The sequence below is a fragment of the Aotus nancymaae genome, unplaced genomic scaffold (assembly GCF_030222135.1).
Source record: "Aotus nancymaae isolate 86718 unplaced genomic scaffold, 86718_ANA_hifiasm-v0.15.2.pri h1tg000040l, whole genome shotgun sequence".
NCBI classification, from domain to species: domain Eukaryota; kingdom Metazoa; phylum Chordata; class Mammalia; order Primates; family Aotidae; genus Aotus; species Aotus nancymaae.
This window is the reverse complement of record NW_026988454.1, coordinates 23389275-23416039: the sequence shown is the minus strand read 5'-3', so window position 1 is coordinate 23416039 and position 26765 is coordinate 23389275. Positions and strand designations below refer to the sequence as shown.

At 40.9% G+C, this 26765-nt stretch overlaps 1 protein-coding gene and 1 pseudogene across 3 annotated transcripts in view; one reads left to right on the top strand and one right to left on the bottom strand.

Moving 5' to 3' along the window:
* UTRN (utrophin) overlaps window positions 1–26765 on the top strand; it is a 580690-nt gene that overhangs the window by 67528 nt on the left and 486397 nt on the right. The gene's annotated exons all lie outside the window — the stretch shown is intronic.
* On the bottom strand, window positions 19405–19909 carry LOC135268289 (large ribosomal subunit protein uL23-like; annotated as a pseudogene).

Genomic DNA, 26765 nt, shown 5'->3' with positions numbered 1-26765 from the left:
GTGATCCACCTGCCTTGGCCTCCGAAAGTGCTGGGATTACAGGCATAGGCCACCCCGCCCGGCCTTATTTCCCTTTTCGTGTCCTGTGGGACCCTTCGTATCTGTCTGCCTCTCTCCTGTGCATTTCTCCTACTATTGCAAGGAGAATCTTATGTTTTCTGATGAGAATTTATTTGGTGACTAAGTGAAGTGTGTACTATTCTTTTAAAAAGTCCTTGAGATTGCATTCTGTATATTTGCTGAATTTGTTACTAGGCCATATGCTGCAAAATTTCTTAATAAAATCTAAATAAAAATAAAAGGTTGTTGAAGGTAAATCTATGCCTTGATTACAGAAATAAAGAATTGACATTTATTTTCTGTAATTTGTAAGTCATTCAGTAAATACTATTCGCCTGGTGTTTTATAATGAATCATTTTTATGTATTGGGTTTGTGTGAGGAAGACTGTAAGCATTGATTTTCCGGTAATTTTCTAAATTTTCTCATCTATTTGTGTTTCTTTTCTTCTTCCTTTTTTTTTTCTCCTTTTCTTTGAGACAGGTCTTGCTCTGTCACTTAGGCTAGAGTGTAATGGTAGGATCTAGGCTCTCTGCAGCCTCGACCTCTTGGGTTTAAGCAGTCCTCCCACCTCAGCCTTCTCAGTAGCTGGGATTACAGGCTAGTGCCACCACGCCCAGCTAATTTTTCTGATTTTTTTTTCTTTTCTTTCTTTTTTTGAGACGGAGTTTCGCTCTTGTTACCCAGGCTGGAGTGCAATGGCGCGATCTCGGCTCACTGAAACCTCCGCCTCCTGGGTTCAGGCAATTCTCCTGCCTCAGCCTCCTCTGATTTTTTTTTTTTTTTTTAAATAGAAACAAGTCTCACTATTCCCAGGCTAGGGTCTTGAACTTCTGGGCCCAAGTGATCCTTCTGCCTCAGCCTCCCAAAGTGCTAACAGGCATGAACCACCGTGCCTGGCTATTTATGTTTCTTAATTACAGCAGTGCTCATTTTTCTGCCAGCTTCAACTATGCCACACATGACTAGGAATTAGAAATAAGAAAACAGTAACCAGCCTGGCTAACATGACAAAACCCTGTCTCTACTAAAAATACAAAAGTTAGCTAGGTGTGGTGGTGAGCACTTGTAATCTCAGCTACTCAGGAGGCTGAGGCATGAAAATTGTTTGAACCTGAGAGGCGGAGGTTGTAATCAGCTGAGATAGTGCCATTAGACTCCAGCCTGGGCAACAGAGCAAGACTGTCTAAAACAAGAAACAGGAAAATAAAACAACAAAATAAACCAAGGAGCCAAAAATGAATGACTCAGTGAACGCTTATTGAGCACCTGTTGTTGGCTGGGTGCTGTGGTAGTTGTTGAAGGTGCGGGATGTTTTAAAGTCGGTTTTAAACTTAAAGATTCTACTTGCTGGCGGCCTAGAACCGCTGCATATGCCTTGCAGAGATAATGAATGGGCACTTGTCTCCTGACCTGTGCAGTGCAACCACCTCAGCGAAGTGCTGAGACACCCTCATTTTGCAGCTGTTTTCACACTTGGGTATTGGTTTCTAGATCTAAAGCAGTAAATGAGAAAGGTAGTGGGTGTGAGTGCTGCTGTAAATTGACACCCTGACAATAACGGTATGCTTGTTGACAGGGTGGTTGTAGAGGAGATGAAGAAATAAAGGGCACAACAAAAAAGTCTCAAAGCTCTGCCAGTTGGGTCAATAGGAAGCTACATTTTGCTACTCAAGTCCATTGGGGAAATAGCATGTGAAAAAGTTCTTCTGCCAAAAGGACCATGCAGGTTAAGGCAGATCGTTTGGTTTTCTGGGCTGCAGCATCCCACCAGGTTCTAGAATCCTGTTTTCATATTTTGTCAGACCCAACTGGATTAAAACCAAGCTCCCTTCTCTGGCTGGGTAGTGACCCGAGTTGGGTGGCTTCCAGTGCTCTGATTGGACTTTGGAGTCGGTGTCCAGTGACTTTCAGAAGCAGGGTAAATGTTTTTGCTATTGAGCCGTTCTCTGCTGGGTGCCAGGCCTGTCCTCACGGTTCATTCTGCCCTTAGATCATCAGCCATTCACTCCTCTGGTCGGTAAAGGGCACCTTCTCCAGGAATTCTCTGCTGACCTCCAAGTGTGGTCGGGTGCCCCTCTTCTCTGCTTTTTCTTTCCCTGCTTGGATTAAATTCAGAGATTCTAAGATGTGTTCATCTGTCACAACATTTATGATGGATGTTATCGATCAGTGTTTTTGAAAATGAGGTCTATCTCTGCACAGCGTAGCCTGGAAACCTGTCTTTTAATAATCTCTTCAGGTGTGTGTTTGAGAACCTCTCCTTGAGACCAGGAGCTTGAAGACAGGGTATGTTCTTATCTTTGAATCTTTAAACCTTCCCTAGCTCCTGGCACATTTTTTAGTTGCTCACATTTTTTGTTGTTCAGTGAATGAGATAGAATTCCTGTAATTTTTTTGTTTTTGTTCGGTGAATGAGAGAATTCCTGTTAAAAAAAAAAAAGTGTGGAAAAGCAGGTATGCCTGTGGAATCCAGCAGTATGATCAAAAGCCGCTTGAAGGATTTTTGATCGTTTTTCTTTTCTTTCTTTCTTTCTTTTTTTTTTTTTTTGAGACAGAGTCTCTGTCACCTTGGCTGGAGTGCAGTGGTCCAATCTTGGCTCACTGCAACCTGAGCTCCAGGGATCCTCCCACCTCAGCCTCCAGAGTAGCTGGGACTAAAGGCATGCACCACCATGTCCTGCTAGTTTTTGTATTTTTTTGGGAGAGATGGGGGCCTTCTGACATTTCTCAGGCTGGTCTCGAACTTCTGGACTCAAGTGATACACCTGCCTTTGCCTCCCAAAGTGCTGGGACTACAGGTGTGAGCCACCATGTCCGGCCCATTTTTTTACTGTTTTGTAAATTTTTAAATTCTTTACATGCACACACACATACACACACACACACACACACACACACCACTCACATATACTGCTTAGCAAGGCATATTAGGGTTTCTTTATATAGTTAAATCACCACATGCATAAAAAATAAGGTTACATTTTTGGTAAGATTTACTTAGAATTTGTCAGAGACCCGTAGCCTGTGGTAGGCAGGAAGAAATGTAAGTTCTATTCTTGAGGGAGATTTTCAGCTTGCTTTACTTGCCCTCGCCTGCTGTGTTCCTGACACGGCAGCCTCTAGAAAGGTTTGAGATTGCTGGAACACACGGGTGTGGAATGTGTAGACCTCTTGTTCTTCCAGACTTCCTCACATCCGCCCAGAGCCTGCTTTTAGCTGATAGTGGCTCAGCAAGGGTAGGAGCCTGTACTTTGGCTGATACCAAATCCCCCTCATTTCCCTACAATGATATATTATTAGTATCCTGATCCCTGTTATTTGTTAAGTTAAGCTGTGCTTCAGGCATCTCAGAAGATCACAGCATTTTGTTTTCAGTGACTTCATTTCATAATAGATGCTCTGGGCAGGTGAGACTAGATGTAGAGATATTGAAGCCCAACAATTTAATATCTACAGGTAGCATTTTGTTTGTAGTCTTCCTGTCCTTTCCTCTTCTGTGTTCTAGAAACAGATGCTTACATTGTGTAAATACTCCTTCTGTTACTGATTAGACGGACGGTATCCATTTTCCTATTAACAGGGTGAAGATTTTGTTTTTTAATCCTCAAGTTTCAAGAATGGAATAGTCAGTGGGATATAAGGATCAGATAAAAATCCCCCCATGTGAGACTCATTGATCTCAATACTTCCTGCAGAAACTCTGACAGCCTTATTCTTTTTCCTCCTTTGAATCCACTTAGCTGTTTTAGGGAAACATTTATTTGCTGATATTGGTTGATAATAATTTCAAATGAGATGCTGATGGTAAAATTATTGTTAAGTCTACTCAACTTTGGAAACTTATATCAAAAGCCAGGTTTTACATCTGGTAGAACAGAAATCGTCGATTGCTTGCTGTAGGGAGAGGAGGGGTAGGAGCCTCTGGCTCCCTCACCCCATCTTGTCCCCAGCCATTCTTATACAGTATTTTGATTTAAGCTCTTGGGCTTTGGAGCCAGACTGCCTGAATTTGGATTCAGCTACTTGTACCTGGGCAAATTGCTTAACTTTAAATGTCTGTGACCTCTGCTGAAAAATGTGGACAATAAAAGCATCTATCTTATATGGATATTGTAGGTATTAGACTACATAGTAGTCCATTTAAGAAACATTCAGTAAATGTTGCTCATAGCAACAAAAATAATGTTACTACTACTAATATGACAGCTACTATTGATAAGTTTAGAATAACAGTTTAAATTACCATATATATTAAAATGATGTAACAGTGTAAATTACCTTAACAGTTGAAATACCATAACAGTGTAGGTATACACACACATACACACTTAAAAAATTTTTTATTATTATACTTTAAGTTCTGGGGTACATGTGTAGAATGTGCAGGTTTGTTACATAGGTATACATGTGCCATGGTGGTTTGCTGCACCCATCAACCCGTCATCGACATTAGGTATTTCTCCTAATGCTATCACTCCCCTAGCCTCCCACCCCATGACAGGCCCCAGTGTGTGATGTTCCCCTCTCTGTGTCCATGTGATCTCATTGTTCAACTCTTATGAATGAGAATATGTGGTGTTTGGTTTTCTGTTCTTGTGTTTGCTGACAATGATGGTTTTCAGCCTCATCTGTGTCTCTGCAAAGAACATGAACTCGTCCTTTTTTGTGGCTACATAGTATTCCATGGTGTTTATGTGCCACATTTTCTTTATCGAGTCTATCATTGATGGGCATTTGGGTTGGTCCCAGGTCTTTGCTATTGTGAACGGTGCCACAATAAGCATATGTGTGCATGTGTCTTTATAGTAGAATGATTTATAATCCTTTGGGTATATACCCAGTAATAGGATTGCTGGGTCAAATGGTATTTTTATTTCTAGATCCTTGAGGAATTGCCACGCTGTCTTCCACAATGGTTGAACTTATTTACACTCCCACCAGTAGTGTGAAAGCATTCCTATTTCTCCACATTCTCTCCAGCATGTGTTTCCTGACATTTTAATGATCGCCATTCTAACTGGTATGAGATAGTATCTCATTGTGGTTTTGATTTGAATTTCTCTGATGACCAGTGATGATGAGCTTTTTTTCATATGTTTGTTGGCTGCATAAATGTCGTCTTTTGAGAAGTGTCTGTTCATATCCTTTGCCCGCTTTTTGATGGGGTTGTTTGTTTTTTTCTTATACATTTGTTTAAGTTCTTTGTAGATTCTGGATATTAGCCCTTTGTAAGATGGATAGATTGCAAGTTTTTTTCCCCATTCTGTAGGTTGCCTGTTCACACTGTTGATAGTTTCTTTTGCTGTGCAGAAGCTCTTTAGTTTAATTAGGTCCCATTTGTCTATTTTGACTTTTGTTGCCATTGTGTGTGCATGTGCACACATACCTACATTTTTATAATGAAGCTGCTAAAATGAATCACGTTTAGCTGAATTGCAATTTGATTCCTTTTGCCTATTCACTGTAGGTGGTAGTGAACCACGAAATAAATAAAACACAGAAGGAGGTAGATATAACATTTAGACCTTTTAGCATTACATGAAACAGTTATGGCTTCAGAATTTAAAGCACCAACCTTTGGTGGGATCCCATGGAAATTCTTATTCCTAATTTCTTAATATTAACCATCTTCTTATTCTATTAACTCTTGTGTTGTTTTTTTTTAAAATCCAGTATTCTTTCTTTCTTTACTTTCTTGAGACAGAGGTCACTCTATGTTGTCCAGGAAGGCCTTGAACTCTTGGGCTCAAGTGATCCTCCCACTTCAGCCTCCCTAGTAGGAGATTCCAGTATTCTTATCTTCGTTGTTGAGTGCTTTTCCTTTTAAAAATCGCAATAACATTTTAAAAATTAGAAAAGAAAGAAGCATCCGTTTCTATTTCTACCATGTTAATACAACAGTAACTTTCATTTGTTATTTTCCCATGTAGTCTTTAGACTCAAAAATCATTGTAATTATGTAATATTTCTAATTTTTCGTTCTGTTGTTTTAGTTTGACATTACTTCATAAGCATTTATTTTTAATTTTTTCTATTAGGTAGTTATACCATCATTTATTTAACAGTTTTCTTGTTTTTGTTTTTAGTTTACTTCTAGTTTCAACATTATGGATATCAGGGGTTATGCTGTGTCTTAGATCAATAAAGATAATTTTCACTGTACTAGTGCTAGTAAAATGGAGATAATGCAAGTTGTTGTGAGGATTATGTAAGGGAATAGATATAAGGCAGGTGTGCCCACCGTGATACAGTTCCATTTTGTTGTGGGAGCTGTCCTGTGCTTTAGGGATGCTGGACAGCATTCCTGGCCTCTGTGCCCCACTGGTGACAAAAATGTCTCCAGATATTGCCAGGTGTCACACAGGGGCAAAACTACTCCCAGTTGAGAACTCCTGATATAAAATCAGTAGAATAGCCTGGCACTGTTTCAATGAGTGCAGTGTAAATATTTGCTACTATTATTATTGTTGTTGGAATCATCCTTCATTTCAGGTATTCATTTCTGATAAATTCCTAGCAATAGAATTTATGGGAAGAGAGGTTTATTTTTAGGGTTTCTGACATGCTCTCCAGAGGACTGCAACATGTTTAACATCATCAGTTTATATAAATATGTCAGCATCTCTGAGGTCCAGCCAGTATCGAATTGTGAGTACCCAAAATACTGTTTTGCCTTCAATTTCTGTAATTACCAGTCAAGATAAGCATTTACTATATATTTTTTATTTGCAATGCCATATTTGAAGATTCTAGTAACAATCTTTGTCTACTCATCTTTTTTTGTTTGTCTGTTTTTAGTTTCTCTGCCATCCAACAGTTAAAGTCAAGTCATCCCTCGTTAGCCAAGCCTGTATCACATTTCAACACTTGACGTTTAACAGCCTCTGAGGAGAACACTGATTGAGATCCTTTTGGATTATTATGTCTTTCTCAAGCAGTACACTGCTGTTGCAGATTAAGACACAGTAATTGATGGTGGCACATGATATGAAACCTTCCAAAATTTAAATATAAGGATAATTTTGTAGAAAAGAACTCAACTTTGTATTCAGTGATATGTGTCCTATAACAGAAATGATTGCCTCTGATTTCAGTACCTCTTGTTTTTCTTCTTTCTTTTTTCCTCTTCTTTCTCTGTTCCTGCCCTGCTCTGTCTTGCCCTGACCTTCCCTTCCCTTCCTTTCCTTTCCTTTTCTGTCCTGTCCTGTCCTGTCCTGTCCTGTCCTTCCTCCTTTCTTCCTTTCTTCTTTCTTTCTTTTGAGATGGTGTCTCACTCGGTCTCCCAGTCTGGAATGCAGGTGGCATGTTCTTGGCTCACTGCAACCTCCACTTCACAGGTTCAATTGATTCTCCTGCCTTAGCCTCCCAAGTAGCTGGGATTACAGGTGCCTGCCACCATGCCTGGCGAATTTTTGTATTTTTTGTAGAAACGGGGTTTCACCATGTTGGCCAGGCAGGTCTCGAACTCCTGACCTCAAGTGATCCACCCACCTTAGCCTCCCAAAGTGCTGGGATTACAGGTGTGAGCCACTGTGCCAGGCCTGGAAGTACCCTTTTGGAAATAACCCCAATCCTAGCTGTAGCATAGGCTGCTGGTATCTCCTGCCCCATCCCTGCCATCAGTACTTCTGTGCACTAGGACTTCTAGCTGCCCACACCTGCATGCCTCTTCCCAAGGGCGTTCTCTGGCTGGGAAGTTCACACTCAGGGCTGGCAGGAAGTGTCAGCACCGAGCAACCCATAGCCAGGGACTGCTCCTGTAGTATAAATTTTCCAACTTTCTTGCATCTCAGGTCAGCTACTTTTGAGATGGACATTTTACACTGCGTCTCCAAGTTCCCAGTGGATTGGGATCCAATGGTAACTTGCTTGATAATGACCCTTTTATTGGCCACCTCTCTTGCATCTCAGATCAGCTACTTTTCAGATGAACATTGTACACTGCGTCTCCAAGTTCCCAGTTGGATTGCAATCCAATGGTAACTTGCTTGAAAGGTGGTCCTTTTATTGGCCACCTTTCCTTCTTTGTCTTCTTTCTTTACTTCCTACCAGTGTTTTCCTGGGATCACTTCTGAAATAAACTACTTATACTTGCATCTTTGACTCAGGATCTGCTCCTGTGGGAAAAAACGAAACTAAGATATTAGCCAACTTTTCTTTTGACCTTGATTGATGAGAGAAGAGGAAAGATCAGACCAGGAGAATAGAAATATTTTGAAGACCTGTCTGTATAAAAAGTAGATGAATTTAACTTCACTGATTCCAGAGACTGGACAAGTAAATAAATATTCTTGTTGTGCTGCTGCCCAGGGTGTCCTAAGAAAGAGTCTTCAGATTGCACTATGGGATTAAAGCCGTAGCAGGTGGTACTTAGTGTCCCTGCCTAATGTGACTTTTCACCCACTTTCTTTACACCATAGTCTGACTCAGGGGTTTGCTGGATTTCAGAAAGACTGGTGTTTAGTTTGTGGCTAAAAAGACTGGCTGATGTTAGGAAGGGGGAAAAGCACCTTGCCAATCACTCTACTAATTTTATCCTTGATTTTGAGATACTTATTGATGCTCCAGGGAAAAAATTTAGCTTGGCAGACAGGGCAATATTAGTTTTAATTGTGAACTTACTCCAGAGGGCTATATTTGATTTAAAACCACCCAGGAGTCTTCCAGGGAAGTCCAGAATCTTCTAGGGAAGACCAGGTGGGTATTTCTGGATGCTAAAAGGGGCATTGCAGGGCTGATAAGGAAGTAAGTCCCTTATCTAAATTTTTTAAAAAAATTATTTATCTTTTTTGGAGACATGGTCTTACTTTGTCACCCAGGCTGGAGTGCTGTGGCATGACCATGGCTCACTGTAGCTTTAACCTCCTGGACTTAAGTGATCCTCCTGCCTCAGTCTCCCAAGTAGCTGAGACCATAGGTGTGTGATACTACACCTGGCCACTTTTCTATTTTTTTGTGGAGATGGGATCTCACTATGTTGCCCAGGCTGGTCTTGAACTCCTGGGCTTATGTGATCCTCCCACTTTGGCCTCCCAAAATGCTGGGATTACAAACGTGAGCTACCTCACCCAGCCAGAAGTACCCATTTTATTAGAGACATAGGTCAATTCCTGGGATATTTTTTTCTTCATGCTGCCACTTTCTTACTTAAAATGATAAAAATAAGAGCCAAAATTAATCATAGTAATCCTAATAATGGCAACAACAACAAAGGAGTAAAACAGGGTTGTAAATGTTTGCTTTGTTATTTAAAAATACAACTCATTGGAACTGATGTATATAAAGTTAAATCTTGCTAGAATAGCTGGATTCCTTTATAAATGCGTGGTGTGGGAATGCTAAGATCCTGGAGTGGGCATTCCATGCCAGGGTAGAAATTTCCTGCTCAGACACTTAGTGAAGGAGCCAACCGAGGGAAGGTAGGGGATGTGCCCATCCGGGGGTACCCAGCTCCCTGTGCATGCCACCCCCTTCTGCCCAGGACCCAGCTGTTCATTGTACCCTCCTCAGACTGCAGACCTCCAGGAGCACTTGTCTTAAAGTCACATAGCTGTTTTTTTTCCTCTCCAGGAAAATGTTGAATGTATTTTCTAAATAGCTGAGGTCATTGCATGGTCTTCAGTGAACTTAGCTACAAGTGAATGTGACCTGGAGTGACCCAGAGTGAGTGCTGGCCAGCATAGGTTTCACATTTTCCATGTGAAAGTTCTTCTTTTGTTGTTTGTGATTAATAACTGGATAGGATATAAAGCCAAATGATTTCATTGTTGAACACAGACTTGAAGGTCATGAGAAACTGCCTGTTCAAATTACACTTTGCCAAGACGTGGAAAAAGGTCTGCATCAACACCTGAATAGTTTTAGAAATACAGCAGAGGAGGAAAAAAATGACCTGCCATTCTTTATGTGATGTGAAAGTTGATTTCCACTTGATGCAATATCTTGAGCCCTTACATCTGACCTTTGAGGCTGATGAGTTTGCACTGAGTCAGCACTTTAAGGTGTATCTAGGACCTACTGTGTGCCAGGTTGCTTAGAATGAGTTTTTTATGCTAAGTCATGTGTTATATTTATGCTTATTTTGTTATATGCTCAATTTTTCTTAGGTTTCTTATTATATTGGTTTGCTATTTTTTAAAAATGATTATTACTTTTAATTTTTATGGATATGGTTTGCTATTTGAAATATGATTTTGAATAAGTTTCTCAGTGTTAGCACTTTGAATTTTACGTTTTCAAAATACTTTAATGTTCATAGATAATAATTGATGGACACACAGTAGTACTTAAATCTAAAAATAGAGAAACCATGGCACACAAAACACAGTATCTTACAGAACGGCATTTTTTGCTTCTTTTCTATGTGTTTTCTAGGCTTTTGAGTCAGATGCTAGGAAAGGGTCTGTCCATCTTTGATCTTCCCACTTGGAGAAGTACTGAGATATTTCTATACACATGTCCATTTATATAGTGACCTAACAGCTACAACTTGAAAATCATTTTGAAATTGACACACAGAAAACTTGGTTTTCCAGAACTGGTGAGGTGTAAGATGGTTGCAGACTGACTTGGCCTGGTGGGTCCTGTTTCTTTGCAGCATTATTACTATATGTTTATCTTCCACACGGGCCTTAAATCTCCCCTCTCAAGACAGCGTCTAGGTCCCAGCTCAGCTGGTAGGAATTTGTGCAGTAGCAAAAACTGCAGATGGGCAGAGATACAAACTCCTCACTCAATTAATTCCCATGACAGTCTTTCCCTGTCTTAAAACAAACAAAAGAAAACAAAACAAAGAAGGAACAGGAGATCATGTGGGCATGTATATTTACAATATTGTGTTATAAATAAGGAATTTAAGTATCATATGAATTCAACAGGTGAGGGTAGGATGGGTTTAGAGCTGGGAGAGGAGCCATCTAAAGGCTTCATTAAAGGGGGTGCCATTTGCTGCGAATACTAATGACAGCATTGGGGCTGGAGGACAATGTTCCAGGTAGAGGGCACAGAATTAATGGGGAGTGGCTATAGAAAGTATGCTGAATGCCATGCTAGGTAGGCATTTAGCCCTGTAACATATAGATGTATCTGAATTTAAAGGCAGCAGGTGATGTTCAGAGCTTTGGAGTGTAAGATATTTAGCGATCAGAAGAAGGTGAATCTGTCAGCAGTGCTTAGGATACAAATCCAAGGGTAGATAGTGTGGGAGGTTATTGTAGTACCTTGCGAGAATGCTTTTGAGGACCTGGATGTGGAGGTTGCTAGCCTGGGAATATCTGGGCTCTGTTGATGAATTAAACTGAGTTACGGCAAAGCTCTCTTCATGGATTTTAATATTTCAGATTTCACTGCCAAAAGCTGAGCTCACTCTTCTTTTCAGTTTAACTGTGATGGAAGGAACTTGCACGTGACAGTCTCCCTCTTGTTGGGTCTGTGCTACTGGTTTCTCGATTAGGAACTCAATTGGTACCTGCAGAAATTGCTTCTGATTGGGACCTACTTCTCCCAATGTCTCCCTTTATGATTTCCCCTGAAAGGAAAAGGAGTGATTTGTGTCAAATGTCCTTTGTTTGGGTCGGTTTGTGTGGGATGACGCCTGGTGTAGATTTTATGTGTGGGTGCTAATGTACTTTTAGCTAGCTGGGGCTAGAAGCTCAGGCACCTACAGCTTTGCTCTCCCACTTCGTGTTTTTACTTCTGATTTTCTGTTTCCCAGTTTGTGATTCACAGGCAGGGATGAATGACTGAGAAGTCTAGCACATGAGTAGGTTTATTTGTTTCCTCTTGTGGTTGTATCGAATTAGCACAAATTTGGCAGCTTAGAACAACACAACTTTTCTATCTTACATTTCTCGAGGTTATAAGTTGGACACGGGTCTCACTGAGCTGAAATGTAGGTGTTGACAGGGCCACGCTCCTTCTGGAAGCTCAGAGGAGACTCCTTTCCCTTGAGTTTTCCAACCTCCACAGGCTGCCTGTGTTTCTTGGCTCACGGCTCTCTTTAGTCTTCAAAACCAGCAGTGGTGGGTTGAGTCCTTCTTAAGTTGCTCATTGCTTGCTCTGCTATTCACCCAGATTCCTTTTCCACTTAGAACACCCCTTGTGATTTCGCTGAGCTCACGAGGCTAACCCAAGATAACCTTCTATCCTAAAGTCAGTTGATTAGTCAACAACACTTTCATCTGCAACCTCAATTTACCCCTTGCTGTGTAATCTAAGGTACTCGTAGGACATGGGTATCTTTTGCAAGCGGAGAGGAAGAGGATGTTTTATTCTGCTTGCCACATCGCATAACTCTTGATTTTCATTTCGTTAAAAAAGAGCATCCGCAGAAACAATTAAGAGTGGTGGATAATTCTCCAGTCATTCCTGCTTTCTCCTGAAATACATTTCATCACTTTCTTTTGGCAGTTGACTCAATAATCAATTTAAAAAATAATGTTGGAAGAAGCTTTTCCTGTTCATGTGTGTGTTATGATGCATATGTTTGATGATGGGGAAAAAGGGAAGGAATGACTCCAGTCCTTTCCACTTTAGGGACAGCCTAGGATTGGAATTCTAGAATAGATCATGAGGAGTAGATGGTTAACTTTTCCGTGACCAAAGCATGTACATAAACCACTTATGATTCTCCATGTTTCACGCTTTATTCTGAAGATACATGCTTCAGTTAATGTGATTTAGTGGTTTACTCTCAGTGTCATTGGCAGGATTGTTACTAAGTGACATATATTCACCACAGTGTTCAAATGTACTTGGGAAGAAAATGAGTAGCCAAAGTAAAAGCGGGACTTAAATGACTCCTATTTTATGAAAAGTGAAGAAGTTCAGAGATTAAAGTGTTTTTTTTTCTTTTTTTTTTTTTTTGGTAATCTGTGGATTCAATGATCGTTTCATTCGTGGAAGGAATCTATTTTCACTAACTTCAAATGTTTTGGCAGCTGATAGAGATTTATGTGTATCACATTCAACTTCTGATATAATATACTAAACGGCGCAATCATCACATGAATATAAAAGTTGATGTGTTAAAGCCATACAGCTCAGCTGGGCGTGGTGGCTTCTGCCTGTAAGCCTAGCACTTTGGGAGGCCAAGGCGGCGGGCAGATCACGAGGTCAAGAGATCCAGACCATCCTGGCCAACATGGTGAAACCCTGTCTACTAAAAAATACAAAAATTAGCTGGGCGTGCTGGTGTGGGCCTGTAGTCCCAGCTATTTGGGAAGCTGAGGCTGGAGAATTGCTTGAATCTGGGAGACAGAGGTTGCAGTGAGCTGGGATCATGTCACTGCACTCCAGCCTGGCAACAGAGCGAGCCTTGGTCTCAAAATAAAATAAAATAAAATAAAATAAAATAAAATAAAATAAAATAAAAGCAGTACAGTTCATGTTCATTTACTTGGAAACCAGGAGAGTATACCTGTGGGAGATGTTGCTTTCAAAAAATTTTTACCTATATAAAATTTTTGACATTGATTTGAAGTTTGGGGTGCATGGGCAGGTTTGTCATAGAGGTGAACTTGTGTTATAGGAGTTTGTTGTTTCATCACCCAGGTACTGGGCCTAATAGCCATTGGTTGCTTTTCCTGATCCTCTTACTCTCCCATCTTCCAGCCTCTGGTAGGTCCCGGTGTCTGTTGTTCCTCGCTGTGTGTCCACGTGTTTTCACCATTTAGCTCCCCCTTTAAAATGAGAACATGCGGTATTTGGTTTTTTGTTGCTGCATTAGTTTGCTAAGGATAATGGCCTTCAGTTTCATCCACATTTCTACAGATTACATGATCTCGTTCTTTTTTATGGCTGCACATATTCTGTGGTGTGTATGTAACACATTTTCTTTGTCCAGCCTACCATCGATGGGCCTTTAGGTTGACTTGATGTCTTTGCTGTTGTGAGTAGTGCTGTAGTGAACATACACATGCATGTGTCATCATGATGGAATGATTTATATTTCTCTGGGTATCCATCTAGTAATGGGATTTCTGGGTTGAATGGTAGTTCTGTTGCTGGTCTTTGAGGAATCGCCACCCTGCTTTTTGCAATGGTTGGACTGATGTACACTCCTAACAACAGTGTGTATGTGTTCATTTTTCTCTGCAACCTCACCAATGCCTATGTTTTTTTGACTTTTTAGTAATAGCCATTCTGACTGGTGTGAAGTGGTATCTCGACCTGCATTTCTTTTTCTTTTTTTATTTTTTAAATGGAGTCTTGCTCTGTCACCCAGGCTGGAGTGCAGTGGCACAATCTCAGCTCACTGCAACCTCCGCCTCCCAGGTTCTAGTGATTCTCGTGCCTCAGTCTCCAGAGTAGCTGGGACTACAGGAACGTGCCACCACACCTGGCTAGTTTTTGTATTTTTAGTAGAGACAGGGTTTCACCCTTTTGCCCAGGCTGGTCTTGAACTCCTGACCTCAAGTGATCTGCCTGCCTCAGCCTCACAAAGTGCTGGGATAATAGGCGTGAGCCACTGTACCTGGCCCCTCTACGTGCGTTTTTAAGAAAGGGTTATACATGAGTCAAGGATTTGTTAAAAAAAATGCTTCCAAGATAATTATAGATATGCTACTTAGACCTGTCACTTATTTTGGTTAATTTTAAATGTGAATTTTATTTTGTAGATATGTTTTTTTATGACCTCCTTCAATTATTATATAGACAATGCAATTGTTGTTAAATAATATCTAGATTATTTAGAATAATAGAGTATTTGCTATTATGCATTTCTGAAAAACTCAAGTTACTGTTAATTAAGTAAGGATTTTGTCATAGACAAATAGATGTAGCAATAGCATAGTAACCTATTGGATACTACCTGAATCTTTTGTTTTTATATGGATAAATTCTACTAGCTTTTATTTTTCAAGGAGAAACTTACCTTCAAGAAGACAGTCATTTGTTGGGGGTCAGGAGAAAAATCCCAAGAATGTGGAAACCCTTATATAAGGAGAAGTTTCGGTTTCTTTTTTCTTTTTAAGATGGAGTTTTGCTCTTTCGCCCAGAGATTTGTGTGGGGACACAGCCAAACCATGTCAGAGGGTTCCCTCCTGGGAGTGGGTAAATTTTTCCTTTTTTTTCTTTTTTTGAGACAGAGTCTCACTCTGTCACCCAGGCTGCAGTGCAGTGGCGTGATATCAGCTCACTACAACCTCTGCATCCTGGCTTCAAGTGATTCTCCTGCCTCAGCCTCTCAAGTAGCTGGGATTACAGGCGTGCACCACCATGCACAGCTAATTATTGTATTTTTAGTGGAGATGGGGTTTCACCATGTTGGCCAGGATGGTCTCGATCTCTTGACTTCGTGATCTACCTGCCTCAGCCTCCTAAAGTGCTGAAATTACAGGCGTGAGTCACTGTGCCTGGCCCAGGGTGTAATTTTTACACAATGAAATGTTTAACTTTTGTTTTATTTATATATTTATTTTAAAAAATATTTTTGATTGTACTTTAGGTTGTGGGTTACATGTGCAGATTATGCATAGGTACATACATGGCAATGTGGTTTGCTGCCTCCATCCCCCCATCATCTATATCTGGCATTTCTCCCCCTGTGGCCCCTCCCCTAGTCTCCCCGAACAGACCCCAGTGTGTGATGCTCCTCTCCCTGTGTCCATGTGTTCTCATTGTTCAACACCCGCCTATGTGTGAGAACATGTGGTGTTTGATTTTCTGTTCTTGTGTCAGTTTGCTGAGAATGATGGTTTCCAGGTTCATCCATGTCCCTACAAAGGACGTGAACTCATCGTTTTTGATGGCTGCATAATATTCCATGGTGTATATGTGCCACATTTTTCCTGTCCAGTCTATCATCAATGGGCATTTGAGTGGGTTCCAGGTCTTTGCTATTGTAGACAGTGCCGCAGTGAACACACGTGTGCATATGTCTTTATAACAGAACAATTTATAATCCTTTGGCTACATACCCAGTAATGGGATTGCTGGGTCAAACAGAAGTTCTTTTTCTAGGTCCTTGAGGAATTGCCACACTGTCTTCCACAATGGTTGAACTAATTTACTCTCCCACTAACAGGGTAAAAGTGTTCCTATTTCTCCACATCCTCTCTGGCATCTGTTGTCTCCAGATTTTTTAATGATCACCATTCTAACTGGCATGAGATGGTATCTCAATTTAGTTTTGATTTGCGTTTCTCTAATGACCAGTGATGATGAGCATTTTTTCATATGTTTGTTGACCTCATGTATGTCTTCTTTGAAAAGTGTCTGTTCATGTCCTTTGACCACTTTTGGATGGGTTTATTTGTTTTTTTCTTGTAAATCTGTTTTAGTTCTTTGTAGATACTGGATATTAGCCCTTTGTTAGATGGGTAGACTGCAAAAATTTTTCCCATTCTATTGGTTGCTGGTTCACTCCAATGATTATTTCTTTGGCTGTACAGAAGCTCTGAAGTTTAATTAGATCCCATTTGTCTATTTTGGCTTTTGTTGCCAATGCTTTTGGTGTTTTAGTTATGAAGTCCTTGCTTATGCCTATGTCCTGAATGGTTTTGCCTAGGTTTTCTTCTAGGGTTTTTAGGGAACATTTAAATCTTTAATCCATCTGGAGGTAATTTTAGTGTAAGATGTCAGGAAGGGGTCCAGTTTCAGCTTTCTGCACATGGCTAACCAGTTATCCCAACACCATTTATTAAACAGGGAATCCTTTCCCCATTGCTTGTTTTTGTCAGGTTTGTCAAAGATTAGATGGTTGTAGATGTGTGGCGTTGCCCCCGAGGCCTCTGTTCTGTTCCATTGGTCTGTATCTCTGTTTTGGTACCAGTACCATGCTGTTTTGATTACTGCAGCCTTCTAGTATAGTTTGAAGTCAGGTAGCATGAGGCCTCCAGCTTTGTTCTTTTTGCTTAGGATTATCTTGGCTATGTGGGCTCTCTTTTGGTTCCATATGAAGTTTAAGGTGGTTTTTTTCCAGTTCTCTGAAGAGGGTCATAGGTAGCTTGATGGGGATAACATTGAATCTGTAAATTACTTTGGGCAGTATGGCCATTTTCACAATATTGATTCTTCCTAAGCATGAGCATGGAATGTGTTTCCATCTGTTTGTGTCCTCTCTTATTTCCTTGAGCAGTGGTTTGTAGTTCTCCTTGAAGAGGTCCTTTACATCCTTCGTTAATTGTATTCCTAGGTATTTTATTCTCTTTGTAGCAATTGTGAATGGGAGTTCGCTCTTGATTTGACTCTTTTTTAGTGTTTTAAAATACACAATATTGTGTTTAAAAAGAAACAACCAAGGACCTCTGTCAGATGGTCCTACAAACCTTTAAAGCCATGGAAATGAATAAACAAATATGAATAAAATGCACAAATGAACAGATCTTCATAAGTTTTAGTGACTTCCCAAATTTCTTAGTTATGAGAAAAATAATGCATGTCCTCACATAAATGAATTTGAGTAGATGCAGAAATTCTAAAACCTGCACATCAATTTTTTTAAAAGCTCTCAATCCAGAAAAAGTTTATGAATACTACCTTAAGAGAATTCTATAAGATCTTATTTTATGAAAGGTCAAAACAGAAATTAAAACATAAAACAAAATCCTTTAAGTCAAACACAGTAGGAAGACACCTTATAAGTCACAAAAGAACTGTCATTAGGTCTCTCTTGGAACCCGCTCTGTGGTTTTCAAACTGCCACTAAACTCACTCTGTTTTTTAAAAAGCTTATCATATATAATACTTTTTTTTTTTTTTTTTTTTTTAGACAGAGTCTCACTCTGTTGCCCAGGCTGGAGTGCAATGGCACGATTTTGGCTCACTGCAACTTCCACCTCCTGGGTTCAAGTGATTCTCCTGCCTCAGCCTCCATGTTGATCAGGCTGATCTCGAACTCCTGACCTCAGGCGATCCGTCTTGAATTGTAGCTCCCATAATTCCTATGTGTTGTGGGAGGGACCTGGTGGGAGGTAACTGAATCATGGGGGGCAGGTTTCCCATGCTATTCTTGTGATAGTGAACAAGTCTCACGAGATCTAATGGCTTTATAAGAGGCAGTTCCCCTGTGCATGCTCTCTTGCCTGCTGCCATGAAAGACATGCCTTTGCTCCTCCTTCGCCTTCTGCCATGATTGCAAGGCCTCTCCAGCCATGTGGAACTCTGAGTCCATTAAACCTCTTTTTCTTTATAAATTACCCAGTCTTGGGTATTTCTTCACAGCAGTATGAAAATGGACTAATACAATAAATTTTGCTGGTAGAGTGGGATATTTCTATTAAGATACCTGAAAATGTGGATGTGACTTTGGAACTGTGTAGCAGGCAGAGCTTGGAACAATTTGAATGGCTTCCTAGGAAGATGTTAATCCCCAAGACAGTGGGGAAAATGGCTCCAGGGCATGTCAGAGGTCTTCATGGCAGCCCCTCCCATCCCAAGCCAGGAGGTTTAGGAGGAAAATATGGTTTAGTGGGCCAGGCCCAGGGCCTTACTGCTTTGTGCAGTCTTGGGACTTGGTGCCCTGTGTCCCAACCATGGCTAAAAGGGGCCAACATATAGGTCAGGCTGTTGCTTCAAAGGGTATAAGCCCCAAGCCTGGGTGGCTTACACATGGTGTTGGGTCTGCAGGTGCACAGAAGTCAAGAATTGAGGTTTGGGAGCCTCTGCTTAGATTTCAGAGGATGTATGGAAATGCCTGGATGTCTGTGAAGTGGTACACTGCAGGGGCAGAGCCCTAATGGAAAACCTCTGCTAGGGCAGTGTGGAAGGGAAATGTGAGCTGAGAGCCCCCACACAGAGTCCCCATTGGGGAACTGCCTAGTGGAGCTGTGAGAAGAGGGTCACCGTCCTCCAGACCCCAGAATGGTAGATCCACTGACAGTTTGCATTGTGCACCTGGAAAAGCCACAGACACTCAATGCGAGCCTGTGAAAGCAACAAGACCATGGGAACCCACCTCTTGCATCAGCATGACCTGGATGTGAGACATGGAGTCAAAGGAGATTATTTTGGAGCTTTACAAGTTGACTGCCCTGCTGGATTTCAGACTTGCATGGGGCTTGTGTTTGTACTGAAAATCAAGATCAAGTGAGCTTTTGCCCTTCTGCTCCACAGGATGTTTCTGTCCTCCCTGAGCTCACCTTAGGACACCTGCATTACTGTTTGACAAGTGTACTGCCCCAGTCAAACTCCCCACCTAGTAATGTCCCCAGTCCCCCCACTCATTCCTGCAAGGGGGCCTCCCACTTATTGTACACATCTTATGTCTCTTCACCATGCCAGACTAGAGTCAAGTTCCATAGGGTGTTCTCTTCCTACTGATTATTTTTTGTTTGTGTGCATTTACTAACATGAGTATTATATGAATTTATTTTGCCTATTTTTTTTAAGGTGAAAAGATATACATATATTTAGAATTAGCCAGCTAGACTCAGTTTAGATGATCCCAATTTTGTTGGCAACATCCAAAGCATTGTAATCAGGAGCCAGTCTAACATATGCCTCCTTCTCTCCATCAGGCCGAATCAGGGTGTTGACCTTGGCCACATCAATGTCATAGAGCTTCTTCACAGCCTGTTTGATCTGGTGCTCTTTGGCTTTAACATCCACAGTGAACACAGTGTGTTGTAGTCTTGTATCTTCTTCATGGCAGACTCAGTGGTCAGCAGAAACTTGATGATAGCATAGTGGCCAGGTTTGTTTCTCCTGGGGGTGCTCTTCCGAGGATATTTGGGCTGCCTCCGGAGTCGCAGTGTCTTGGGCCGCTGGAAGGTGGGTGACATGCGGATCTTCTTTTTTTTGTGGCCGTGGACACCTTTCAACACTGCCTTCTTGGCCTTTAAAGCCTTCGCTTTGGCTTCAGCTTTAGGAGGGGCAGGAGCTTCCTTCTTCACTTTCGGCGCCATCTTGTGAAAAGGGTTCTATGTTGCCTGTTTTTAATACATACGAGATGATTTTATTTATATTGTTTACAATTTTTTTCTTTAGCTAACTACACTGAATTCCTTTCCATGCCAGTACTAGTAGATCTAGTATGCTCTTTTAAATCACTCTATTACCCATTATTTACCATGAACATAATTCTACAGACATACTAAAATTCTTCACAGATTAACTTTTATATTTCACATGGCTGGTGGCAGAAATAAGGGGAGAAGAAGGAGTGACAGATTGGAGTGATATCTTAGTTGCTAAAACTCTGCTTTGTTCATCATCTCAGAGAGTGGGTGTGTAGGGCTGAGAGAGGCATACATTTTGAAAAGAGGGGGTTGCTGACTAAGAAGTAGGCCTCCACCTAACAGAACACCCACTGTGACTATTTACAATGTTTGCATCTCAGCAAAAATACCATTTGTATTTTGAATTCCTTTGTTTCAACTACATAACTCAATAAGAAAGAAAGTTTCCTACAATTGAAAAGAATAGACAGTGTTTAAAGGCCAAGTTTTGCCTTCCTTTTAAGGGTGAATGTGCTTTATTTTAAGCCACTCTTCTTTCTCAAGTTAAGAAAGGCCCTCTGGTATTTCTGTGCAAAGCATCAGCAATACTGTTTCTTTTTAAGTTAATCATTTTTAATCCTTCTTATTTTATTTAGTGCCTATTGCTATGGCATCTGGAGCTCAGTGCTTCTGACAGTACATTTTACGGATGCTTGGGGGCAGATTGCCTGGGCTGGCCTCTGCTCTAGTACTTATTAGTTGTGTATGTCAACCCTGTTTTCCCATCTGTTAAATGGGACAGTAATAGCCATGGTGATAACTCATGGCTATTGTGAGGATTAAAATAAGATAGTGCAAGTGAAAGACAGTCCACAGGATGGGAGAAAATATTTACAAATTATGTATCTGATAAAGGTGTAGTATCCACAATAGATAAATAATTCTTGATTCGATCCAAGATGGCTGAATAGGAACAGCTCTGGAGTGCAGTTCCCAGCGAGAAGGCAGAGGGTGAATGATCTTCGCATTTCCAAACGAATTTTTACTGCCCATAGACCAGGAGATTCCCAGGTGAAAAAGCACCACAAGTCTTCAGCATGGCTGTTTCAGCCAGCGCAGTGGGTCTCTGCACAAAAACTCACACCAACCTGGGCGCAAATGGTGCCTGGGACACAGAGTCACCTATTCAACTGAAAAAAAAAGGGGGCTGAAACAGGGAGGCAGGTGATCTGGCTTGGTGGGTCCCACCCCCACAGAGACCAGCAATCTGAAATGCTCTGGACTGAGAGTTTCACAGAAAGCACAGGTGGACACGGGACCATGCTTCCTCTGTGGGAGGAAGGGCATCCGCCATTACTGAGGCAGTCCACCACTACCGAGGCAGTCCGCCACTACTGAGGCAGTCCACCACTACCGGGGCAGTCCGCCACTACCGAGGCAGTCCGCCATTACAGAGACAGTCTGCCATTACTGAGATAGTCCGCCATTACTGAGACAGTCTGCCATTACTGAGGCATACCACCATTACTGAGGCAGTTCTAAGTATACCTCTACAAACAAAACTGCAAGGAATTTCACATAGCAGCTGGGCAGAGCCCACAGCAGCTCAGCAGTGCCTCTGCTGGCAGACTGTGACTAGGCTAGCTCTTTGCTGGGCAGAGCATCTCTGAAAAAAGGCAGCAGCACATCAGGAGCTTATAAATAAAGCTCCACCTTCCCAAGACACAGCACCTGGGGAAAAAAGGCAGTTATGAATTCTGCTGCAGCAGACTTAAATGTACCTGCCCAGCAGCTCTGAACAGAACAACAGAGCTCACAGCTTATATGAGCACCTGAGCTCATATAAGGGACAGACTGTCTTCTCAAGCAGCTCTCTGACCCCCATATATCCAAAGAGACACCTAATAAAGAAGAGCTCACGCTGACATCTGGCAGGTATCCTTCTGGGACAAAGATAACAGAAGAAGAAACTGGCAGCAACCCTTACTGTTCTGCAGCCACTGCAGGTGATCCCCAGGCAAGCGGGGTCTGGAGTGGACCTCCAGCAGTCCTACAGCAGAGGATCCTGACTGTTAGGAGGAAAACTAAGAAACAGAGATAACTTCATCATCCACAAAAAGGACATCCACTCAGAGACCCCATCCGAAAGTCATCAACTACAAAGACCACAGGTAGATAAATTCACAAAGATGGGAAGAAACCAGTGCAAAAAGGGTGAAAACACCCAAAACCAGAATGCCTCTCCTCCTCCTAGGGATCAAAACTCCTTGCCAGCAAGGGAACAAGGCTGAATGGAGAATGAGTCTGATGAATTGACAGAAACAGGCTTCAGAAAGTGGGTAATAGCAAACTTCTCTGGGCTAAAAGAACATGTTCAAACCCAATGCAAAGAAACTAAGAACCTTGAAAAATGGTTTGATGAAATGCTAATGAGAATAAACAGCTTAGAGAATAATATAAATGAATTGATGGAGCTGAAAAACACAACAGGAGAACTTCACGAAGCATATACAAATTTCAATAGCCGAATGGACCAAGCAGAAGAAAGGATATCAGAGATTGAAGATCAACTCAATGAAATAAAACGAGAAGGCAAGATTAGAGAAAAAAGAGTAACAAGAAATGAACAAAGCCTCCAAGAAATATGGGATTATGTGAAAAGACCTAATCTACGTTTGATAGGTGTACCTGAATGTGACAGAGAGAATGAACACAAGCTGGAAAACACTCTTCAGGATATTATCCAGGAGAACTTCCCCAACCTAGGAAGGCAGACCAATATTCAAGTCCAGGAAATTCAGAGAACACCACAAAGATATTCCTCAAGAAGAGCAACCCCAAGGCACCTAATCGTCAGATTCACCAGGGTTGAAATGAAGGAAAAAAATGCTACAGCAGCCAGATAGAAAGGTGGGGTTACCCACAAAGGGAAGCCCATCAGACTCACAGTGGATCTCTCAGCAGAAACCCTACAAGCCAGAAGAGAGTGGGGGCCAATATTCAACATCCTTAAAGAAAAGAACTTTCAACCTAGAACTTCACATCCAGCCAAACTAAGCTTCATAAGTGAAGGAGAAATAAAATCCTTTATGAACAAGCAATTGCTCAGAGATTTCATCACTACCAGGCCTCCCTTACAAGAGCACCTGAAAGAAGCACTAAACAAGGAAAGGAACAATCGGTACCAGCCACTCCAAAAACATACCAAATGGCATAAAGCATTGACACAATGAAGAAACCGCATCAACTAATGGGCAAAACAAGCGGCTAGCATCAAAATGACAGGATCAAATTCACACATAACAATATTAACCTTAAATGTAAATGGGCTAAATGCCCCAATCAAAAGACACAGATTGGCAAATTGGGTAAAAAGTCAAAACCCATTGGTGTGCTGCATCCAGGAAACCCATCTCACATGCAAGGATACACATAGGCTCAAAATAAAGGGATGGAGGAAGATTTACCAAGCAAATGGAGAGCAAAAAAAAGCAGGAGTTGCAATTCTAGTCTCTGATGAAATAGACTTTAAACCAACAAAGATTAAAAGAGACAAAGAAGGGCATTACATAATGGTAAAAAGATTGATTCAACAAGAAGAGCTAACAATCCTAAATATATATGCTCCCAATACAGGAGCACCCAGATACATAAAGCAAGTTCTTAATGATGTACAAAGAGACTTAGACTCCCACACAATAATAGTGGGAGACTTTAACACTCCACTGTCAATGTTAGATAGATCAATGATACAGAAAATTAACAAGGATATCCAGGACTTGAACTCAGATCTGGACCAAGCAAACCTAATAGACATTTACAGAACTCGCCACCCCAAATCCACAGAATATACATTCTTCTCAGCACCACATCACACTTACTCTAAAACTGACCACATAATTGGAAGTAAATCACTCCTCAGCGAATGCAAAAGAACACAAATCTTAAGAAACAGTCTCTCAGACCACAGTGCAACAAATTAGAATTCAGGATTAAGAAACTAACTCAGAACTGCACAACTTCATGGAAACTGAACAACTGGCTCGTGAATGTTGACTGGATAAACAATGAAATGAAGGCAGAAATAAAGATGTTCTACATGGGAAGCAAGGAAAGATCTAAAATTGACACCTTGTCATCAAAATTGAAAGAGCTAGAGGAGCAAGATCAAGAAAACTGAAAAGCTAGCAGAAGACAAGAAATAACTAAGATCAGAGAAGAACTGAAGGAGATAGAGACACAAAAATCACTTCAAAAATTAATAAATCCAGGAGCTGGTTTCTTGAAAAGATCAACAAAATAGACCACTAACCAGATTAATAAAAAAGAAAAGAGAGAAGAATCAAATAGATGCAATAAAAAGTGATAAGGGGGATATCACCACCAATTCCACAGAAATACAAACTACCGTCAGAGATTACTACAAACCACTCTATGCACATAAACCAGTAAACCTGGAAGAAATGGAGAAATTCCTGGACACTTGCACCCTCGCAAGCCGAAACCAAGAAGAAGCCAAAACCATGAATAGACCAATAACAAGGGCTGACACTGAGGCAGCAATTAATAGCCTACCAACCAAAAAAAGCTCATGTCCAGATGGGTTCACAGCCAAATTCTACCAGACATACAAAGAGGAGCTGGTACCATTCCTTCTGAAACTATTCCAAACAATCCAAAAGGAGGGAATCCTTCCCAAATCATTTTATGAGACCAACATCATCCTGATGCCAAAACCTGGCAGAGACTCAAGAAGAAAAGAAAACTTCAGGCCAATATCCATGATGAACATCAATGCAAAAATCTTCAATTAAATACTGGCAAACCAATTGCAACAGCACATCGAAAATCTTCCCTATCATGATCAAGTAGGCTTCATCCCAGGGATGCAAGACTGGCTCAACATACGCAAGTCTATAAACGTAATCTAACACATAAACAGAACCAAAAACAAAAACCACATGATTATCTCAATAGATGCAGAGAAGGCCTTCGACAAAATTCAACAGCCCTTTATGCTAAAAACTCTCAATAAACTAGATATCAATGGAACATATCTCAAAATAATAAAAGCTATTTATGACAAACCCACAGCCAATATCATACTGAATGGGCAAAAACTGGAAGCATTCCATTTGAAATCTGGCACTAGGAAGCCCTCTCTCATCACTTCTATTCAATATAGTATTTGAAGTTCTAGCCAGAGCAATCAGGCAAGAAAAAGAAATAAAGGGTATTTAATTAGGAAAGGAGGAAGTCAAATTATCTCTATTTGCAGACAACATGATTGTATATTTAGAAGACCCCATCATCTCAGCCCAAAATCTCCTGAAACTGGTAAGGAACTACAGCAAAGTCTCAGGATACAAAATCATTGTTCAGAAATCACAAGCATTCCTGTACACCAATAACAGACTTAAAGAGAGCCAAATCAAGAACGAACTCCCATTCACAATTGCTACAAAGAGAATAAAATACCTAGGAATACAACTAACAAAGGATGTAAAGGATCTCTTCAAGGAGAACTACAAACCACTGCTCAAGGAAGTAAGAGAGGACACAAACAGATGGAAACATATTCCATGCTCATGCTTAGGAAGAATCAATATTGTGAAAATGGCCATACTGCCCAAAGTAATTTATATATTCAACGCTATCCCCATCAAGCTACCTATGACCCTCTTCAGAGAACTGGAAAAAAACCACCTTAAACTTCATATGGAACCAAAAGAGAGCCTGCATAGCCAAGACAATCCTAAGCAAAAAGAACAAAGCGGGAGGCATCACACCACCTGACTTCAAACTATACTAGAAGGCTGCAGTAATCAAAACAGCATGGTACTGGTACCAAAACAGAGATATAGACCAATGGAACAGAACAGAGGCCTCGGGGGCAATGCCACACATCTACAACCATCTGATCTTTGACAAACTTGATGAAAACAAGCAATGGGGAAAGGATTCCCTGTTTAATAAATGGTGTTGGGATAACTGGTTAGCCATGTGCAGAAAGCTGAAACTGGACCCCTTCCTGATACCTTACACTAAAATTACCTCCAGATGGATTAAAGACTTAAACAGTTTAAGACCTAACACCATAAAAACCTTAGAAGAAAACCTAGGTAAAACCTTTCAAGACGTAGGCATAAGCAAGGACTCCATAACTAAAACACCAAAAGCATTGGCAACAAAAGCCAAAATAGATAAATGGGATCTAATTAAACTCCAGAGTTTCTGTACAGCAAAAGAAACAATCATTGGAGTGAACCGGCAATCAACAGAATGGGAAAAAATTTTTGCAGTCTACCCATCTAACAAAGGGCTAATATCCAGTATCTACAAAGAACTAAAACAGATTTACAAGAAAAAAACAAACACACTCATTCAAAAGTAGGCGAAGGATATGAACAGACGCTTTTCAAAAGAAAACTTGTATCAGGCCAACAAACATATGAAAAAATGCTCATCATCACTGGTCATTAGAGAAATGCAAATCAAGACCACATTGAGATACCATCTCATGCCAGTTAGAATGGCGATCATTAAAAAATCTGGAGACAACAGATGCCAGAGAGGATGTGGAGAAACAGGAACACTTTTACACTGTTAGTGGGAGAGTAAATTAGTTCAACCATTGTGGAAGACAGTGTGGTGATTCCTCAAGGATGTAGAAATAGAACTTCTGTTTGACCCAGCAATCCCATTACTGGGTATATAGCCACAGGATTATAAATCGTTCTATTATAGACACATGCACCCGTATGTTCATTGTGGCACTGTTTACAATAGCAAAGACCTGGAAGCAACCCAAATGCCCATCGAT